The sequence below is a fragment of the Lissotriton vulgaris genome, chromosome 5, assembly GCF_964263255.1.
Source record: "Lissotriton vulgaris chromosome 5, aLisVul1.2, whole genome shotgun sequence".
NCBI classification, from domain to species: Eukaryota; Metazoa; Chordata; class Amphibia; order Caudata; family Salamandridae; genus Lissotriton; species Lissotriton vulgaris.
The window spans coordinates 1228581463-1228601146 of NC_141693.1; the positions used below are offsets into that span (position 1 = coordinate 1228581463).

Sequence of the window (19684 nt, forward strand, 5' to 3'; positions counted from 1 at the left end):
CTCCCTAACCCTCTCCATCACCGACGCGCTCAACCTGTTCTATTCCCGTGATCATGTGTGCTCAGGAGTTGTCATATATAAAATCGTGTGATGTACCTGTCATGGCTCGGGGCTATCCTCATTCAGCTACCCTCTCCACTCAGTCATCTTGAGGTTCATACTCTCGTAGTGTCTGCACTAGTATCTCCCACGCTGTCGCTGCCTCTAGCTCTTTATCATTGTTTCGCCTACGCGCCAGCTGATATCGTAGCGCACCCCTGCTAGTGGCCCACTTTAGGTAACTCGCCCTTCCACCGTGTGTAGCTGGGCCCGACTGTTGCCTTCCAGTGCTTCGTGATTTCCCGCTTCGCTAGTATAAGCCCCATGTCCACAAACTTACTTGTGATCTTATTCTTGGATGTGTGGGGGAACCAGTGCAGTATGCTAGTGGCCATATCAAACTTTAGTTGTCTCCCTGTTATCGCATTGAGGGTGTTTCCCACCTCCTCCCAATAAAGTCCCATTGCTGGGCAGGACCATATCATATGTTCTAATTCTGCCCCAGCTCTCGTGCACCTGGGGCATGCCGCCTCTGCTACTTGAAAATATTTCTGTATTTTTCCTGCGTCAAGTACGCTCTGTGGACTATATAGAAGTGTACCAGCTGAAACCTTGCATTCCTCGAGGTCTTCCAAGCCCTTCTCACTATCTGCGCCCAGGCCGCATCAGGGATGGGTTTCTCTAGATCTATCTCCCACTTTCCTTTTAATGTTTCCAGGGGTGCCAACCCTTCATTGAGCATTCTGGAGTACAAACATGTGACCGCCTTGAACGTCCCTGCCGCCATCATGGTATATTGGCAGGCCATCGATGTCTTAGGCTCCATCAGTCCTTCCCGCCAGTGCGCCTGTATCACTCTTGTCAGTGCTGTATGCAACAAGAATCCCCCTCTTGGTAGGTTAAACCTCTCCTGGAGCGTCTGGTTGGGTAGCATAACCCCGTCCTCGTATAGGTCCCCCAGCATTTGGAGTCCTGCCTCTTCCCAAATCTGCAATTGCAAATAGTCTCCACCGTGAAGTAACGCTGTCAGCATTCCTAATGGGATTTCGGGTGCATATGGGTGCAACACTCCCACCCTGCGTTCGGAGTGATTCCAACAGAGACTGAGCGTTTTCTCTTCTGTTAAGAGTTCCTTGAGGTCCAATCTCTGCTGCAGCGCAATAAACGAGATGACGTGGCGCTGTATCCCTTTACCTCTCTTATGGTCCGGTCCTCTGAATTCCTTTGCTATTTCCTGCGTGAAGATCTGCAATTGAGCCGCTAAGTAATACAACTCAAAGTCTGGGACTGCTAGTCCGCCCTCAGCCTTAGGCCGTATGAGCGTCGCCTGCGCAACTCTGCGTCTGCCTGCACCCCATAGGAAAGATACTATAAGCGACTTCAATGTTTTAAACGTGGAGCACGGTATCCACACTGGTAGTGTCCGAAAATAATATAGGAAGCAAGGAAGCGCTATAATTTTTAACAGGGCTACGCGGCCCATCACCAACAATGGGAGGGAGGCCCAAAATGCCATACTGCTTTTCAACGCTCTCACACCGCGACCCACATTACCCTCCAGCATGTCCGTTGCCGTGTGGTATATGTGCACTCCCAGGTATTTCAAGCAGGTGGGCTCCCACCTCACTGCTCGAACCGTGGCTGGGCAGGGTTCCCCCTGCCTCACCGGGAACATACACGTCTTTGACCAGTTTACCCTCAGGCCCAAAAGTTCTCCAAAGTTCGAGAGCAAGTTCTCAGCTCCCGCCAACGCCGTGTCAGCATCTTCAAGGAAGAGGAGCAGGTCGTCCGAGTACAGTGATACATATTGTTGACCGTCTCGGCTCGCCAACCCCCCATAGTGGTCCCCCGTCCAAATCATAATCGCCAGGGGTTCCACTGCTAAGGCGAACAACAATGGGGATAGCGAGCATCCTTGTGTCGTCCCTCGTTCTACCGGGTATTGCGAGGATATCCGCGTGCCCACTCTCACTCTGGACACTGCCGATATAAGACTTGCAGGACATTGCAGGTAATCGCCGCCCAAGCCGAAACGGCCCATCACTTTGTACAAGTACTCCCACTCTAAACTCTCAAAAGCCTCCTCAATATCCACCGACAATACCACTGGCTGTTGCGCTCTTGGGTGTTCTACCTCTAGTAGGCGCACCAACCGCCTAATATTCGTAGTCTTGTTCCGAGTCGGTATGAAGCCAGCCTGATCCTCATGGACAAGCGTGGTCATATACTTTAACAACCGGATCGCCAGAACGCTGCTCAGTATCTTGTAGTCGGTGGTTAACATCGACAGTGGTCTGTAAGAAGCCATGTTCTTACTCTCCCTCCCTGGGTTCAACAGTGGGATCACTAGTGCTTCCTGCATCGACTGGGGCAGCTGCCCCGTCACCTTCCCCTCCCTATAAACTTCCTGAAGTCTCGGTGCCAATAAATCAACGTATTTCCCATAAAATTCTATGGGCAGTCCATCTAGCCCAGGGGTTTTGTTGCAGGCCATTTGCTTAATGGCAACTCAAATCTCTCTCAGCTCTATGTCTCTGCCTAAGTCTTTTGCCTGTTCTTGCTCTAGTTCCGGTAGGTGCAGACCTTCCAGGAAAAAATCAATGGCAGGGTCCCCAGCCACAGCTTGCTCTTATACAGTTCTGCATAATAGCGTGTGAAACACTGCAGGAGCTCATTTTGGGTGTAGACCACCTCGTCCTCCCCTGTTTCTAGAGCCAGGATGGGGGAGCTTCTTTTCGAGGGGCTGGCGAGCCAGGCCAGCAAAGTTCCAGCCTTGTCTTCCTCTGCATGGGCCCTCATCATGTAAGCCTTATAGTCAAAGCTACGCAAATGCTCCACTTCTGCCGCCACCGCCTCTTTCGCTGCACTAACTTCCTCCTGTAGTTCAGGGTGGCCCGGCCTCACTAATTCCGCCTGATGCAGCTTATCTTCAGCTTTGGTCAAATAGCTTAACAGGACTTTCCTCACTCCCGTGTTTCCCTATGCAGAGCCCCCGTACAACTACCTTAAAGGCATTCCATTCCGTAGCCCTCGACGCAGTCGAGCCAGCGTTTTCTGCAAAATAATGAGTAATTCCCTCCTCCAGCGCCACCTGGAAGAGCGGGTCATCTAGCGTTTCGGGGCGCAATCTCCACGTGGGGACACACGGGATTCCTGCCATCCATTGCATGGTGACTAGCAGTGGGTTATGATCCGATATTGTTCTGGCTAAATATTCAGTCTGCACAATAGCTGGCAGTACGGCGGGGAAGCACAGCACCGCATCTAATCGTACGTGTATCTCATGCACCCCTCCCTCCTTCCCAAGAACAGGACCTAGCATCTCCCATCTAGTTCCCATCCAAACCGGTATTCCTACCAAACAACTATGAAATCCAACAGCAGATGCTGTGGGTGTGCCTTAAGGGCGATGAGGGGCAACTATGTACCAACGTGGAGCAGCCCTACCTTATCAGACCTCCCTGGTCAACTGAGCCCCTACATTGAAACCCCCTCCCGCACCTCCCCCCCCTCTGATCATCACAAAGCCGAAACTTCTGAACAGTTCTCACACAGGAGTCCATACTAGCTCCAAGTCCGCCATCCGGGTCGTCCCCCAGGACCGTTCACCCCTCATCCAACATTCCCTCCGCTGTCTCCGGAGTTACCTGCGGTAAGTGTTCACTGTTCGTTTCGGAATGTTCGGAGTCAGATCGGTTACCGTCCTTCTCTGAGTCTGTGCCCTCCAATGATGGGGTCTCCTGCGCACCCGACAGTGTGGACACCACCTCTATCACATCTCGCCTCTCCGCAGCTGTCTGGGACGACGAAGGCTTCCTCAGTCCTCGCCGTCTACTTCGGTTTCGTCGTGGTTTACGCAGTGGTTGCCCCTCCGAGGTAACCAGTGCGCCGCTTCCAGCGCCATCCTTTCCCTCTTTATACAGTTCCAGCCAGGCAGCAGCATCATCTGGGGTATCAAAGAACCATGTTTTTCCGTTCATTATGACTCTCAGCTTGGCTGGAAATAGGAGGGAGTATTGGACACCCTCGCTGCGCAATAGCCTCTTGACTGCCAGAAAAGAGGTTTGCCGGCGCTGGGTCTCTTAGGTGTAGTCAGGGAAAATGTTGACCCTACTGTTGTCTACCTGGAATGGACCATCTAATCGAGCCTTCTGTAAAATGATGTCTCTGTCCCGAAGTGCAGCAGCCGGGCCACCACCGGCCGCGGGGGTCTCCCTTGCTGAGGCGGTCGTGCCGGCACCCGGTGGGCTCGCTCCAAGATGTAGAAGGTGGACAGGCCCTCTGGTATCACCACTGTCTTTATCCAATCCTCGAGATACTGTACCATGTCCGACCCTTCGATTTTCTCCGGCAAACCTACTACACAAATGTTGTTCTGTCGATTACGTCCTTCGGCCTCTTCCGCTCTTCGTTCTAGGGCATCGACCCGGTCCATCACGTTTGCCACAGTAGCTCCGAGGTCCTTTTGCGCTGGTTCAATGGTCTGAAGTGTGCTTTCCACCAATTTGACTCTATCCACCAATTTACCATGATCAGCTTTTAACAGTCCTAGTCCTGTGGCTACTTGCAATATGTCCTGCTGGAGCACCGTGCGGGAATCGGTTATGGCCGCCAGGATTTTGTCCAGCTGCTGCTGCAGGTGGGAGTCTCGCACCGGGTCAGGCTCCGCTCGTTCTTCTCCATCCGTGGGCTCTCCCTCCGTGGACGACTGGGCGCCGCCTCTTCCCCCCCCTCGGTTTCCCCATGGTCGAGCCAGCCGTCAGCACGTGCACCACCTCGGTGAGTAAGTCGCGGGTATTTCGTATGGTCCAGCTACTAGCGGCCAGAGGCCCCTGGTCCCCCCGGCCCGGTCTTCAGGATGGTTCTGCCCTAAGCGTGGCTGGGCACGCGCGAGCTTAACTCAGCCCCACGCGAAATCCCGGGCTCTCCACAAGAAAGCAGCGCCAACAGCTGCCGTCACCTCCAGTATCACCAGCCTCCACTCTTTGACCTCGTCAATTGGTTCCAGGCGCGACCTAATCAAGAGTCATCACGGCCGCCGTCTTTTTAGGCCCAGCCATTAGGCTACTTTCTTACTCGGATAACTAGTGCGGGCTCCACTGTGGATCCAGGTCGCAGGGTCAAGGTCCCAACGTGTAGTGAGGACTCAGGTCTCTCGCGGGTCATCCGGCCTAGTGCGTGCAATCCACGCCAATGACGTCCCTCCGGTCATACCATGGCCTTCGTGAAACCAGCACCTCACAGTCCCAGGCCTCTTTCCGCTCCGCTAACCATGGAGCCCCGCACCACCATTGGGCAGGCACTCTCGGTCCTCTTCAAGGCCGCTCCACAACCCCCGCCGAGCTATGGCCCGCCGCCTCGGTCCTAGTGGGTGGGTCGCGGCTGCGCTGTGTTGTCGAGCTAGTTTCGCTCGTGGTTGTCCGCCCTACTCGTTCCACTCCTTAGGCCCCAGCCGCAGCAGGGCGCTCACAGATCTGACACAGCCCTACTCGGGGTGCCGGTCCGTTTTAGGGGCAGCGGCAGCCACTGCTACCACCGCTGGGAGAGTCACCAGCAGTCGCTACACAATTCCTTTCAAGGGTCCCAGCAGCCTTTCAGTCAAGGTGCATCTAGGCCTCCATCTTGCCAGACCCAGCAGCGGAGTGGTCACTGCGCTCAGGTACCTGGATCGGTCTCCTCGCTGATCCCAGGCCATAGGCCCCAGGGCTCCTCGTGCAGCCGGATTTTAAGTGCCCCATCGGCCAACCGGCTCCTCGGGTATGATTGGCTCCAGGGCGGCCACTCCAGTGTCTGCACGACCCCACCCAACCGTCGTGGGACCGCCAAGGGACATCCTCCATTCTACCAGCGGGGGGGCTCACACCGCTATCAGTTTAGTGCCTACAGCCTTAGCCACTGTCTCTGCCCTTCGCCCGCCGGTTTTCCGGCACGTCTCCACAAGCCCCCTGGCTCCAGCAGGCTCCACGCTGACTGTCTGCGCAGCCAAGAGCCAGCGTTAATTCAACATGGGGCAACGCGCTACAGCTGGACAGCCGCTCGCAGCAGTTGCCCGTTCTCTGGTGGTTCCTGCAAAGGTTGGGGGGTGGGGCAAATGGCAAATGGCTCCGGGGAGGGGGTGGGGCACCAGCAAGGCCCCCAGCGCGACGTGGCTTGGTCCGCAGGTATGTCACACTTGGCTTCCGTTGCGGGCGGGGGATACTTCTGCTTTGCCGCGTAGGTCTGATGGATCTCCGATTGTCTGCACTGGTGCGCACCACTCCGGGAGAGTCCACAGCAGCTCACCGTCGCGCCCAACAGCGCAGCTCCGCCGAGAGGTCAGCGAGCCGTCGCAGGCGCCATCTTGAGTGTGCCGCTCGCAGCCCACCGGCAGTCCGCAGCTGGACTTCAGCAGGTCTCCGGGCCATCCGCCCTCATCAGTTTTTGGCCTCGGGGAATGGCCGCCCCTTTCTCTACCGCCGTGCGGGAGGTGGGGGCCCAAGCGCTGGTTTTGCAGGATAAATGGGGGCTCGTTGGCGGAGCTCCCCGTTCAGGCAGCCACCATCGCCGGCGTCAAGCCACGCCCCTTTCTCTTCTATTCTTAATCTTGCTGCCTTTCAGTGTGAGCTGTTACGGAGTGGAACAGTCTTGCCAAGAGCAGAGTGTGTGGGATGTGCATTTGAAGGCGTGCAGTTGTGCAGGAATGTGTAAGCTATTTGCTGTGCTTGCACTTAGCTGCAAAGTGGGGAGGGCATGTTGTGCTCTTCCTCCTGTTTTTCACACTTTACTGACTAGAGACAACCGGTTTTATCAGAGTAATGTACATGGTCCGTCTCGAAACCATAGCAAAGGCCTGATCAACCGATGCTGTGACCTTGGAGCAGACTGGTAGGGGCTCTCATGAGAACGAGGGGGCGAGGCTTGCTAGAAGCTTCGTTATGTTTGGATTTGTATTAAGAAGGGGAGCCTCCACTGGTCTGGTGGGAGTTTGGGAGTTTGGATTCAGAGCAAGGGCAGACGTGTCTATCTCGGATTGAACCCTTATTGCTGAGCTCTGATCCCCTGATCTCTGTGAAGACTTCCCCGGCCAGACGTTTTGTGGTTATTGCCATTGTGATGTGAGCCAGTGGCTGTGATCGTTTGCAGTACGTCCAGTGTATCTTACCTTATATCAGTTATTGCTTGTTTATTAATCAGTATTATAGTTTGCTCAGTTATTGATTCATGCCTTTAGATTAAAAGTTTGCTAATCTTATGCATTTGGTATCTGACACAGCCTTTGTTTAGAGAGCATTATGTAATAAACCCCAAGCCTTATTCTGAAAGTGATAGAGTCTTTGCATTTTGTTAAATAAAACCCATTTTCAAAAGGTGCTGTTTGTTTTGTGTTGATGTCTTGCTGTGCCAGGGGTGATAAGACATGCTCAAAAGTGTATATTATTCAAAGGTGCAGTGGTATATTTGCCTCCTAGGTGGGAGTGCAGGGATTGGGTGTGGCTTATTCGTGAGAAGCCATATTCAAAACACAGTCACACTCGCAGTAAAATTAGTATTTTAGACCTTTAACTTATAAAACAGTGTGAGAATTAGCTCTGATTGGTCAAGGGACCAAGTTGCATGAGTGACGTAAATTTTGAAGTGTACCATAGTATCTGTTTTGCTTGTAATTACAAATATGTGCATCTTAATCTCCGATTTTGTTTTTCCAAAATGTTTTTTTATTCATATTACACATAATGCATCCACTTAGAAAGTGGCATGAAATACTTTTTACAACTGCTGAGAATGCTTCACAACACAAGCAACATGGTCCACTATCATTTAACCCAACAGTGCTTGGTTAAGATACACACAGAAGCTAAATGTTGTTCAGTAAAACATTCGCCAGTAGATTCCAAGGAGGCGGAGTTGACCAATGTGCCCACAACAATAGTTTTAGCTGGTACCATTTAAGTCCGTTTCAGCACCATACCTCGGAGGCCAAATTTACATCTGAAGTGATCAGCAGTTGTGATGTGAATTGCAGTCTTCATGTTTCGGCATTTCCTCCCTCTGAGCAAAGTATTTACAATGAATGATTATTTAATACAGTTATTGGCCTAAACCGAAGTTTGCAATTAGCTCAAAATCAGGCAGGCCGTTTTTTTAGGTTTTGACTGGCGATGCGTACTTCAGTACGCATGCGTCCAATAACCTTATGAGTTGTATGTGGCGTCGGGTCTCCGCCCCCTCTTCCCATTGGCTAGCTCCATAAATGGAGGCTAGCCATTGGGAGAGGTAACTGTCCGTCAATCTCGGACCAGATTCGGGGGCGTTCCCGAGAATTTTTGGCTTTTGGCTACGTCAGCCGAAAGCCTCTTCTCGGGAACGCCCCCGAATCTGGTCCGGGATTGAGGGCACCCGCCTTCCTGCTCCTGTGCGATGGCCGGTATAGAGGCAGGCAGTCAGTCAGTCCGAAGCGCTGTGCTTCCCCCTGAGCGCTTTTTGTGCACAGCCGTTTTGCCCGTGAAAATCACCGCCGCAGCCCCGGGGCCGCGGAGAAGCCGAGGGAACCAGCGCTGACGTCACCCGGGAGCCGCGCTGCCATTGGTTCAGGCTGCGGGAGGCTCGCCGGGCGACCTGCGCGGTGATTGGCTGCTGGAGTGAGGAGAAACCAGGAAGCGGACGGGAGGCCACCCCGCGCTCCTGCCGGGAAGAAGAAGGAACCGTCCTCCGGCGAGGCTCTCCCGAGGAGACAGCCCTGCCACCGTCACCCAGAAGAGCCCAGCGGAGAGGAGCCGCCGCCGCCTCAGACAACCGGTGAGTGCGGGCGGGCTCTGGGTCGCTCCTATGCGTAGGGGAGTGCCGTGGGCAGGTTGATGTGCCCAGAGCGGCCCCGTAACTCAGGATTGCGAATGTGCACCTGGGGGTTCATCATTTGTGTTACTTTTTTATTACTTTGCATTGACTTCGAGTAACTACTTCCTTTTTTATTACAATCCAGTTAATTATACATTTAAAGTATAGGCATAGCCGTGACAGTTGTAAATCAACAACATTATACCTGGAAATAACAATTGCACAAAATACATCCCGCTATACATATTTCAAAACATCACTTTACAGCGTACTGCCCTAGACCTATCGGTATGTACCTGAAAGATGGACATTAGCTGACATAAACATCGGGCTCTAAAAACAATTGGACCAATTTGCGCCTGCCGCAGGGAATCCATCCTAGCAAAGCAGGGACTTTTTACAAACCCATTTATTGCTTTCCTTTTAAGTTCATTTTTGATTTTTTAAGTGGCAGCTCGAAGCTCCGTTGTAGGCTTTAATTACTCCTCTACATAATTAAACAAATTGCAGATCACTTTGATGCCTGCGGATTGGATGCTATCCATACAGTTTTTATTTATTTATCCATTTTAAAATTGTATAGCGCACATTCACCCCCTGCACTATAGATGCATTATACATGTCTAAAATAAAGTCACGGTAGGCAGAGAAAGAAGACTCCAAGCGCTGACGCTCTCTCTGGGGAGACGGGGGATGTAAAAATAATTTTATAACAAATGCATGGAAAGATGGAATGTGGGCTGTGATAGGGCCCCCGAGTCCCCTCGTTCCCCACCTGCTGCTGACCTCTCAGGAGGTATCAGGTAAACTCGAGTGCCGTGCGCTAGTTAGGATTGCTAATGACACCTTTCTTTTTACAACAATCCCTTACCTTGAAAGAAGTGTCAGAGACCCTGCAAAGGTCAGTGTCTTTAACTAGGACGCAATCAATGAATCCTTTCATAAAGTGCACTTTACAGGTCCCTGGGAACTCAGCAGGACCTTCGAGGGAGGGTTTTCCCAACACAAATCTAGTTTCTCGTAGATTTCTGTATTCTTTTGCAATGCTTCACTGTGAGTTTCCCAGGCAGGTGGGGGAAAGCCATAAGAGGAGTGTAGGAAAAATGGTGCACTTAACTGCTGGAGCAGGAAAGAAAGAGGGAGTGGTCCAAGAGTCGACTGGCTTTGTACACATACTGGACTCTTTTTTTTTTTTTTTTTTTTAAATTTTTGAAAACCTTTATTGTGCACAGAAACAGAACAAATACGGGCCCACAACCATCCGGCCGGCCACGAAATCTCGTGTAGCACTAGTGCATACAATACGGTGACAAGGTAATACAATGTTTCAATAGATATTATGCAGGAAGCAGACTGGGTTGTGCCGCAGTACCTTGACCCAGGAGCAATGCAGGTTAATTTTAAATTTTTGTGCAACCATTAAGATCAGGTCATGCTAATCCGTACTCGTGAAAATAAGAAAGAAAAAACGAGGTCCATGTAGGTGGGACGACAAGATATACCCATACCGCTCAGTACAATTCGCAACATGCAGGTCCCAAATCAGAGGATGGCCACAAGTTATTCACATCACAAGAAAGTAGGCTCAACATCCCATCTGCGCCCGCACTACCACCCATCCCCCAATATGCCTAACACGGGCCAAAGGAAGAAGGAAAAATTATAAAAGAGCAAAAAAAGGCACCATAGAAAAAAACACAAACTAAAATTTACCCCCCCCACCCTACACACATGCAGAGGCTACGGCCTACCCCCCCCCCTAGCAGAGTGTTTGTCACCCCATAAACCCGAAATACAGCAAGAGAAGAGAAAGAAGGAACAAGAGAAAGAAAAGAAAAGGTAGGGGAAATACAAACCAGAAATATAGGGAGTAAGAACAGAAATCTATCCTTGGACTCCGCAAAAGAAAAGCCCGGGAGGAGGGCCAATAAAACATGTATACGGACCCCACCGACCCAATAAACCTTCTCCGCCTCTATCATAGCATCAGTTAAACAGTGGCAAGCGATCAGTCAGGGTGAGACAGCATATAGTCCACAATAAATCAGGCCAAATTTAAGGTCCACCCTACCTCCACCCACCCGCCCGGCAAGTAAACTGAAGGAAGTCTCTTAGCCCTGGCCCGATCTGGGGCTCGGCCTCTCGCCCATCTTACTTGGTAGTCCAGCACAGTCCTGTGGGACGGGAGAAAATGGCCGCTCGGAGGAGGGGGGAGGGTCATAAGCACAGGAAAAACAGCGTCGGGCCCCAAGACAGCAAACTCCCTCAAGTACAGGCCTCACTGGCATGCCCGAGCCGCAAGAGTCACAAAGCAAGGCAATCAGGGTCCGTGGTATGCTTGCTGGGAAAAAAACACGAAGGCGAGTTGCTAGTATCCACATCCGCGGCTTCACAAAACGATGCACATAGCCAGGCTTGAAACAAGAGGGAAACAATGTAGCGACGTCTGAGCTGGTAGTTGGCAACAATTCGCTACATGCCACAGTGATGGTTACTGTAGCATCCACTGCAGCTCCTCGAGGCAATTGTGAGACGGCAGACTGTAACAGCTCCAATTCGTAGCCGTGTTGGAAACGATTCCCCTGCTCCAGGCTGAGAACTTGGTCGCATGCATCAAGTCTCATCCCCAGTGCGCTGTAACTGCGCTGCATCGCCGATTTCAGCTCGCCCAAGGTCGCCATCACATCCACCAGGGTACAATCAGGCTGTGGTAACCCCTGATCCGGGCGCCCGAGGAGAGAATGCGCTCCGGCCCCCTGCACACGGACAAACTCCCTGTCTCGTGGGGAGGACACGCTTGCTTCCCCACAGTAGCGATCTGCAGGCGTCGCCATCTTGCCTTCTGCCCAACGAGGTACTGGGGGGGGGGGACGGGAGGGTCGCGGGGAGCGACCGTACAGCAGTTGTCGGTCCCCGGGCAAACGATATTCCGCCCGAGCTGCAGTGGAGCCTGGAAGCCGGCAGCTACGTTGTGAGGCAGGCAGAAGGAAGTGGGGCTCGCCGTCACCAGTCCGAGGGGCGAGTGGAGAACAGGAACATGGCGGCCGAGAACAAAGGACCCGCCAGTCAGACTCCTCCGCTCTCCGTCACCGTGCAACCCAGCGGATGCACGATGTGTCTTGGCAGCAGGCTTTGTCGTCCGTGCGCCAGCAAGGGGAGCACCATTCAGTAGCACTACCCCCGCAGCGGATCAGCCGAGTCCGGGGGAGCGAGGTCCGCTAGGCGCTGCAGGGCGGGCAGGGTCTCGGGCCAGGGCGAGCCAGCCCGTAACTTCCGACTCCGGGCGGGTGGAGAGGTCGGGGGACCACCATTGGCATCAGCTCCGCTTCCCGCACAATTCAAAATAAAAATCCGAAAGGAGAGTAATCAGGATTGCAGTGCGGGATTCCGGGGCCGGCGGAGCCGAAGGGCAGCACGTCCGCTCAGGTCGCCATCTTGGCTCCTCCCCCACACATACTGGACTCTTGATTGGTTGTTACATGTTGACCTTTTCCCAGGTGCTCATGGGAAAGGTCAATGCTGCAGCATAGCTGGTAATAAAGCAGAAATCCGATTAAGAGTCCACCATGACCACTATATTCCTCTCCATACTCCGATCACCTTAAGGTTTCCTACCTCGACCAGAAATAAATATGAGGAACGGTATTAAGTTCAATCAATCAATCAATCATAGACATTTATAGAGCGCTCTACTTACCCGGAGGGTCTCAAGGCGCTAGGGGGGGGGGGTGCTGCTACTGCTCGAACAGCCAGGTCTTGAGCTTCTTCCTGAAGGCGAGGTGGTCTTGGGTCAGGCGCAGGTGCTGTGTGGGTGTGTGTGGAGGGCTCTGTGTGGCTGTGTGTGTAGGAAGCTTTGTGTGGCTGTGTGTGTGGGGGGCTCTGTGTGGCTGTGTGTGGGGGGCTCTGTGTGGCTGTGTGTGTGGGGGGCTCTGTGTGGCTGTGTGTGGGGGGCTCTGTGTGGGGGTGTGTGTGGGGGGGCTCTGTGTGTGTTTGTGTGTGTCATTTGCGAGAGATAAAGCTAGTGGCATTGTAAATGACAATGCCATTTATTTATGTTAAAAAAAACATAAATAAAAATAATGTCAAGAGCAATGCGAATAGCTCTAACTTTAACAAAGGCAAAACCATTGCATTGTAAATGCTTGTTTTTTGTGAACCTAGACTTTACCAGACTAAGCCTCTGATAGAAAAGTTACACTGGCTTCCTGTAGTTCAGAGGAACGTCTTTTTAAAATAGTTTGCATTATTCTTTTTTTATATATATTTTTTTATTTTGAGAACAATGCAATAAAAGACAATAATGCGATGATACAATCATCTGGAGGCGAACTCCACAGATATAAAACAAAATGTAAATCCGTATTTGTAAAGCGCGAACTACTCACCCTTACGGATCTCAAAGCACTGGGGGCCGTCGTGGAAATTTAGTGAGCTATTGCCCAGTCACATGGTGTTGAGCTGAGCTGCCGCCGGAGCTAGGGATCGAACCGTGAACTCTGTGCTCCGAAGTCAGCTGACCTGGCCGCTTCACCACACCTCTCCACATTGTGTAATCGAAAACAACCAACCTAATTTCTCCCCACTCTCTCCCCAGACACTACATTCACAGCACTCCTTGTTTAGTAGGCACAGCACATTGTATAGTCCTTCAAACACCACGTATCCGCATTTTCTTTTGGACCTCAAGGAAAGTCTTGTCTTCTCCTCCCACTACTGTCTAATAACTCCAGAGAGTAATACTGCAGCAATTTACCTTGTGAAATTTTCATAGGGAAACCACTACTGCCATAGGTGTTTTTTTCCGCCCATCATATATATGTCCATTCAAGTTTAAAGTTCTATGTCCATTCCCTATTTCCACTCCTCCATGGCAGGGCAATCCTGTGACCCCCAGTGTCGAGCAATATCTCTTTTGGCTACTATAAGGCCAAGGCCACAGAGAAGTAGCTGAGTTTGTGGAATATCTGCGTCATTGGGGATTCCCAGGATAATGAATTTGGGATCTAATGGAAGTTGGACCTAGGGCACTATGCCAAGTTCCCCGGTGATATCCACCCAATACTCCCAGATCAGAGGACTGTTCCAGATTGTGTGAAAAAAGGAACCCTCCTCCCCCGATATCTCAATCACAGGGGTGTGTGCGTCCTTCCCATTTCAAGTAAATGACTTCTGTTATAGTGTACTCTGTGTAGTATTTTAAATTGGACTAGGTGCAGGTGGGCTTCAATTGCCACCTCTCTTGGGTGCATCAGAGCTGCCTCCCAGTCTATATGCTCCATTTCTCCTACCTCTTCTTCCCATTTAGCCCGTGGCTCACGGGAGGTGTCTTTCGTGTTGTTATTGAGGGTCTTATGGGTCAGGAAAACTGCTCCCTTTACTAGCTGCTTGGCTAGGATTCAGCCCTCAAAGGTGGCATATCCTGGAATACCCTCCCCTCAGCAGGCCACGCATGGTATGTTTGTGCCTATTTCAGGAACTGGATCCCATATTCCCTTTGGAGCGAAGCAAATGGCATTTTGTCTCCGCCCTCAAGCAGGACTCTCACCTTAGATATGCCAAACAAGTCCCAAGCCTCGAATCCCAGCAGTTTCCGCATTTTGGGAAGCCATTTCCCCTACCACAAGGGTGTTTTCCTAGTGGATCTTCCATGCCACCCTATCGATTTTGTTGCCCTTTCCCATGCCCCAAGTGTGATATTTGTGGCCTGTAGGAGACACCCTGCCCCTCCCTCCCCCATATGCATAGTGGAGACAGGACCCATTCCTCCATTGCATCCGTTCCAATCTGGAGGTTGAGTGGTCCCAAGGGGTAAATAACCAGTCATTAATGTTAAGGAGGTGGGCAGGACTATAGTAGGCCCATATGTCCTGCAGGGCCAGCCCGCTGTAGTATTTATTACTTTATAGGTGTTTTAAGGCGATGCTGGGGGTGTTCACCCTCCCACAGTAGCTTTCGCATGTCGCTCTCAATCATTTGGAAGGTTTTAGGAGAAATCCTATAGTAAATATTTTGTAGAACGTAGAGCAGTTTGGATAGAGAAATAATCTTAAACATAGCTGCTCTCCCCATCAGTGTGAGGTACAGCCCTCGCCATCTCTTCCCAACGGGATCAACTCAACCTCCTGAGGTTACACATATAGCATGTTTCCCTTTTTAGTGTCATGAATATACCCAGATACTTGAACCCCAGGGTAGTGTGTGTCAGATGTTTGGCAAGTGGAGGCACCTCCAGCCTGCTCAGTGGGAGGAAAAGCACCAATTTATCCCAATTAATACAGTAGGCAGAATAACTGCGATACTCCTCAGATAGTTGAAAAGCCTCAGGAAGAGACGAGGATAGGTCAGTCAAGTATAGAAGGATGTCATCCACGTAGAACAAAACTTTCTCTTTTGTAGCGGCCTCACCCATGAGCTGTAAGCCACAGATTCTGGGATGATCTCGGACTGCACAGGCTAAGACTCTATTGTCGGGGCAAAGAGAAGAGGGGACAAGGGGCAGCCCTGTCTTGTACCTCTACCAATGAGAAACTCAGTAGACACCACTCCATTGACACGGACCGCCGCCACTGGGGCCTGCTATAATAACTTGACCTATCTCCTATAGCGGGTACCAAACCCGAATTTAACCAGGGTACTATCTTCAAAGGACCAATGTACCGCATTGAACACCTTTTCAGCATTAAGTGCAAGGAAGATGTGGGGGGTGGGGGGAGGGGGAGGGGGAGCGAGCGCTTCCGATTTTTGTTCAGCCAGTTGTGGGTTCTACGACGACTGTAGCGTGTGGATCTCCCAAGTATAAACCCTGAATGGTCTCTACGGATCAGGGGCGTTATGGCTTGTAATAGTCTGAACACCAAGACTGTAGCCAGGATTTTTACCTCTATATTAAGTAGGGAAATCGGACGGTATGAACTGCAACAGTCTTTGGACCTACTGTCTTTATGGGTAACCACTATGACTACCCACCTCAGATCTGGAGGGAGAAAGTCCTGTTTGCCTGCTTCGCGAAACCTATTAAGAGATGGGGTCCCAGTAGGCTAGAAAATAGTTGATAGAATTCGACAGGAATCCCATCTTGTTCGCTTTAAGCTTGGTTATAACAGCTTGGATGTTCTGCCATGGTAATCTCAGTGTCAAGCACTGCTCTTGCCTCAGCATCTAATACTGGCATGGTTATAGACTCCTGGTAATGGTCAGTGTGGGGCTGAATCTATAGTGGTCGTGCCCTATAAAAGTCCTTGTAATAGCATGCAAAGGCTTTTGCTATAGCTTCGTCCGACTCCGCTCGATCACCCTCAGGGTCCCTGATCTGATGCACCCATCTGGCTTCCGCTTCCCTCCTATCCCAACGTGTTATTTTGGAGATGGCCGAGTTCTCGTTTTCTTGGAAGTACAGTTCGGAGTCCTCCCACAGACCGACTGCCACCTCCCGGTCCCTTAAATCCAACGCATTCAGTTTCCAGCCCATCCCTCCTTTGCAGGTCAGGCCCAATTTTACCAGCAGAGGAGCATGATCTTAGAGGCCTTGGCCAAGTATTCCACCTGCTGTATTGTGCCCACCTCTCCTGCTGGGGGAAAAGATATAATCTATTTGGGAAAACACTTTGTGGGCCCCTAAGAAACAGGAGTATTTTTCTCAAAGGGATGGGCGGACATCCCTAGGTCCAAGTGGCCCAGGATTACCGCAAAAAAGGAGGGGGTGTTGGGTGCATACTAGTCCCCTGGTAGCATGTCCTATTCATCTCGTTTGTCATTACATAATTAAAACCTCCTCCTATGATCTGGATGAGTGAAACCTCTTCCAACAACAACTCAGCCAGCTTTTCCAATGTGGGGGGTTGTAGGCGTGGAGGTGCATAAATACTGCTTAACGTGACATCTGCTCTGCCACAAAAACCCCTAACTCCCACGTATTCCCTAACGGGTCTGACCAATGTTTTAGTATCCAGAAACGTAGATGCTTCCTATTCGAGATAGCTACGCCCCTGGATACCGAGGTGTATCCTCGTGGGCAAGTGTAATGTAGGCAACTCTTCCTTGGAATTTACACTGTGTTCCTTTAAGAAGGGTCTCTTGCAGGAGTATCACAGCTGGGTGAAGACGTGGCTACCAGACACCTTTTAATCTAGTCTCCAAGACCATTCACATTCCATGATGGGACAGAAAAGGTCTCAGTATCCACTTGTGATGTACCCATTGTGAGTCACAAAATAAAATAGGAAAATGCCCCACTTTACTAACCATCGGGCATTGTGGTGCATGTCTCCTTCATTGGGGCCAGTCATAAACTGCTGTGTCTGTGTTGTCGTGTCTTGAACTGACCCTTCCGGATCCCTATGAACATTTGACCCCTCCTCCCCACCCCCAAGGACCCCTGCAAATGTATAACCCCATAACACAACAACAACTACTCTAAAGTGAATCCGAGAGGTCTGTAGCACCCGCCCCCCACCCACAAATTCAATCCCCTAACAACGCTCACTCCAAAGCCAACCACCCCTGGAAGTGGTGGCATCAGATACACAATTGAACAATGGACCAGTCTGTGGTTATGTTTTTCTCAGCAGAGCGTGTTACCATCGTCTGCCAGTGCCTAAAATGTTGATGCCGCACCCATGATTAATCAATCGCTGTCATACCAGAAGCAGTGGCGCCCGAAGGGGTCACATCAGGTTCCTTTTCTAGGTGTGCAATGGTGACCACAGGGGGATGCCTGGTTTCAGATTCAGTCTCTTGCTCATATCTCATGTATCCATGTGTAGAGCCCTCCTCCTGATCCGCCGTCTTGCTCTTTTTAAGGGCTGCCGCACCACCGTTAGCTTGCAATATTTTTAAATCTCTTTGCTGCAAAAGTCCGGCCTTTGAGTCCTCCAAAATTCAGCGCTACACCTTGATCGCCACCTTAGATCAGCCCACCTGAATTTACTAGCTGTCTCAAGAAGTATAAGATAGAGGCTGGGAGGTGGTATGTTTTCAGTAATTGCTCCCCACACCTGGAACGATCTTCCTTCTGACATTAGACCTTCAACCAGTTATGTGGGATTCAGGAAACGCCTAAAAACCTGGCGGTTAAGTCAAGCTTATGGCTTACTTCACTAGTTGCTACCTCCGCAACCTTAGCGTCAAAAGACCCATTGGTGTACGTGTACTCTATAAATTCCCTATAACATAATCCAACCAATGGAGTGTCTTCCTATTGGCAGTGTGTCCAGTGGACTTTTGTTAAATTGTTTTAAACACGGAAAGTCTGTGTATTGCATTCTCAGTGACATCTCATTCTTCAATCTCACATTTCATTACCTCTCACTCTCACTGTGTCGTAATACTGTCTGATTTACAGGAATATTGGTGGATAAAAAAAAGTAAGCGAGCTATATTCAAATGTTTTAATAGGCAAATTCTTAAATGCAGTACGGCGTCATTCACCTACTCCTTACGAAATACTTGGACATTGTAGGGGTGGTCAACTCTCCCACCAGCTCAGTACCTTGTGAAACCTTTAACATTTTAAATTACATCAGATTGATTTGTAGTCATGTATTCTAAGGCCCCTGAAATGTGATGCTTTAAGTAACTTCCCCATGGCAAGTGTCCCACTTTAAGTCAGTCCGTACTTTTTAACACCTTCCACATTGTATTTTAGGACTTGATATGTTGATGTTAGCGTTGTAACTTTAGGCTCACAAACCCCAGCAGTAAAGTCCAGTTGGGTAGAAAACCAGAATTATCTGGTATCACACATAACAATAGGTTACCCTGCAGCGATGAATTTTTGTTGGTATGTGGAAAGTCTTGTCATGTTTTCACCTCTATCCCATGTGCATGGATACAGCACTTTTTCGACAGGTACCTTATACTTCACTTTGCACTGACTCTTTAAATCCTGGGTTGTTGGCAGGTGGCCTTCTTTCAACATTGACTTGTTTCTAAGGGGGGAGGGTGATGTATCAAATGGTTATACCCATTCTCTGTCTCTGGGTAAATGCGAGAGTACGTATTGGCCAATATTCTTATGAGCCTGCAATTTCAGTAATCAGTGAAATATTTAAACATTACCAAAAGATCAGAAATTATTTTAATATTCTCAGATCCTCTACAGTGTATAAACGAATAAGATAAGGTCTAAAACATGTTTCTAACCCCCACACCTTTATTCAAAGAACACACAACTGGAGGAAGAAAAAAGAAGAAGAAACAATATATCAGTGAAATTCTTAAACAACTTGGACTAATCTTTCTTGCTGCTACCTTGTATAACAAAGTTCCAATGTGTTGGCCCCTTCAGAAAAAAATACAACTAACTCATTCTCTCCAACTTTACTTTTCTTTTGGTTGTGCAGGTGTTTATGTTATGTTATGTTAAGCTCATTTATTGTGCGCACAGATGCTCCAGCGAAGGAGCGTCCTGGCACCCGACAAGGTAGCGACACAACATAACTGGACAGAGTAAAGGAAAGAGCTAAGGGAACAAATACGTTTTTACAGCTCGGCGAAAGGAGAACAAGTCCCTATGAGCACGAATTTCAGGGGGAAGGGAGTTCCACAGAGCCGCAGCGCGTACTTTAAAGGATCGACCGCCAGCTCGGGAGCGCTTGAAGCGGGGAACAACCGCAAGTTCAAGGTCAGAGGATCGTAAGGGCCGGGCCGAGACATAGTGGGAAAGGAGGTTAGAGAGAATCAGAGCAGGAGATCCCTTAAGGATTTTATAAGCTACACAAAGGACCTTGAACTGGATCCTTCGCGCGATTGGGAGCCAATGCAGGGTGCGCAGAGTATTGGTTGTGGGGCAGAATCTGGGTAGGCCCACAACAGCTCGAGCCGCTGCATTCTG

The 19684-nt window shown here is 50.4% G+C and overlaps 1 protein-coding gene across 2 annotated transcripts in view; it reads left to right on the forward strand.

Moving 5' to 3' along the window:
• ACTR6 (actin related protein 6) overlaps positions 1–19684 on the forward strand; it is a 306657-nt gene that overhangs the window by 76055 nt on the left and 210918 nt on the right. The window lies entirely within an intron of this gene.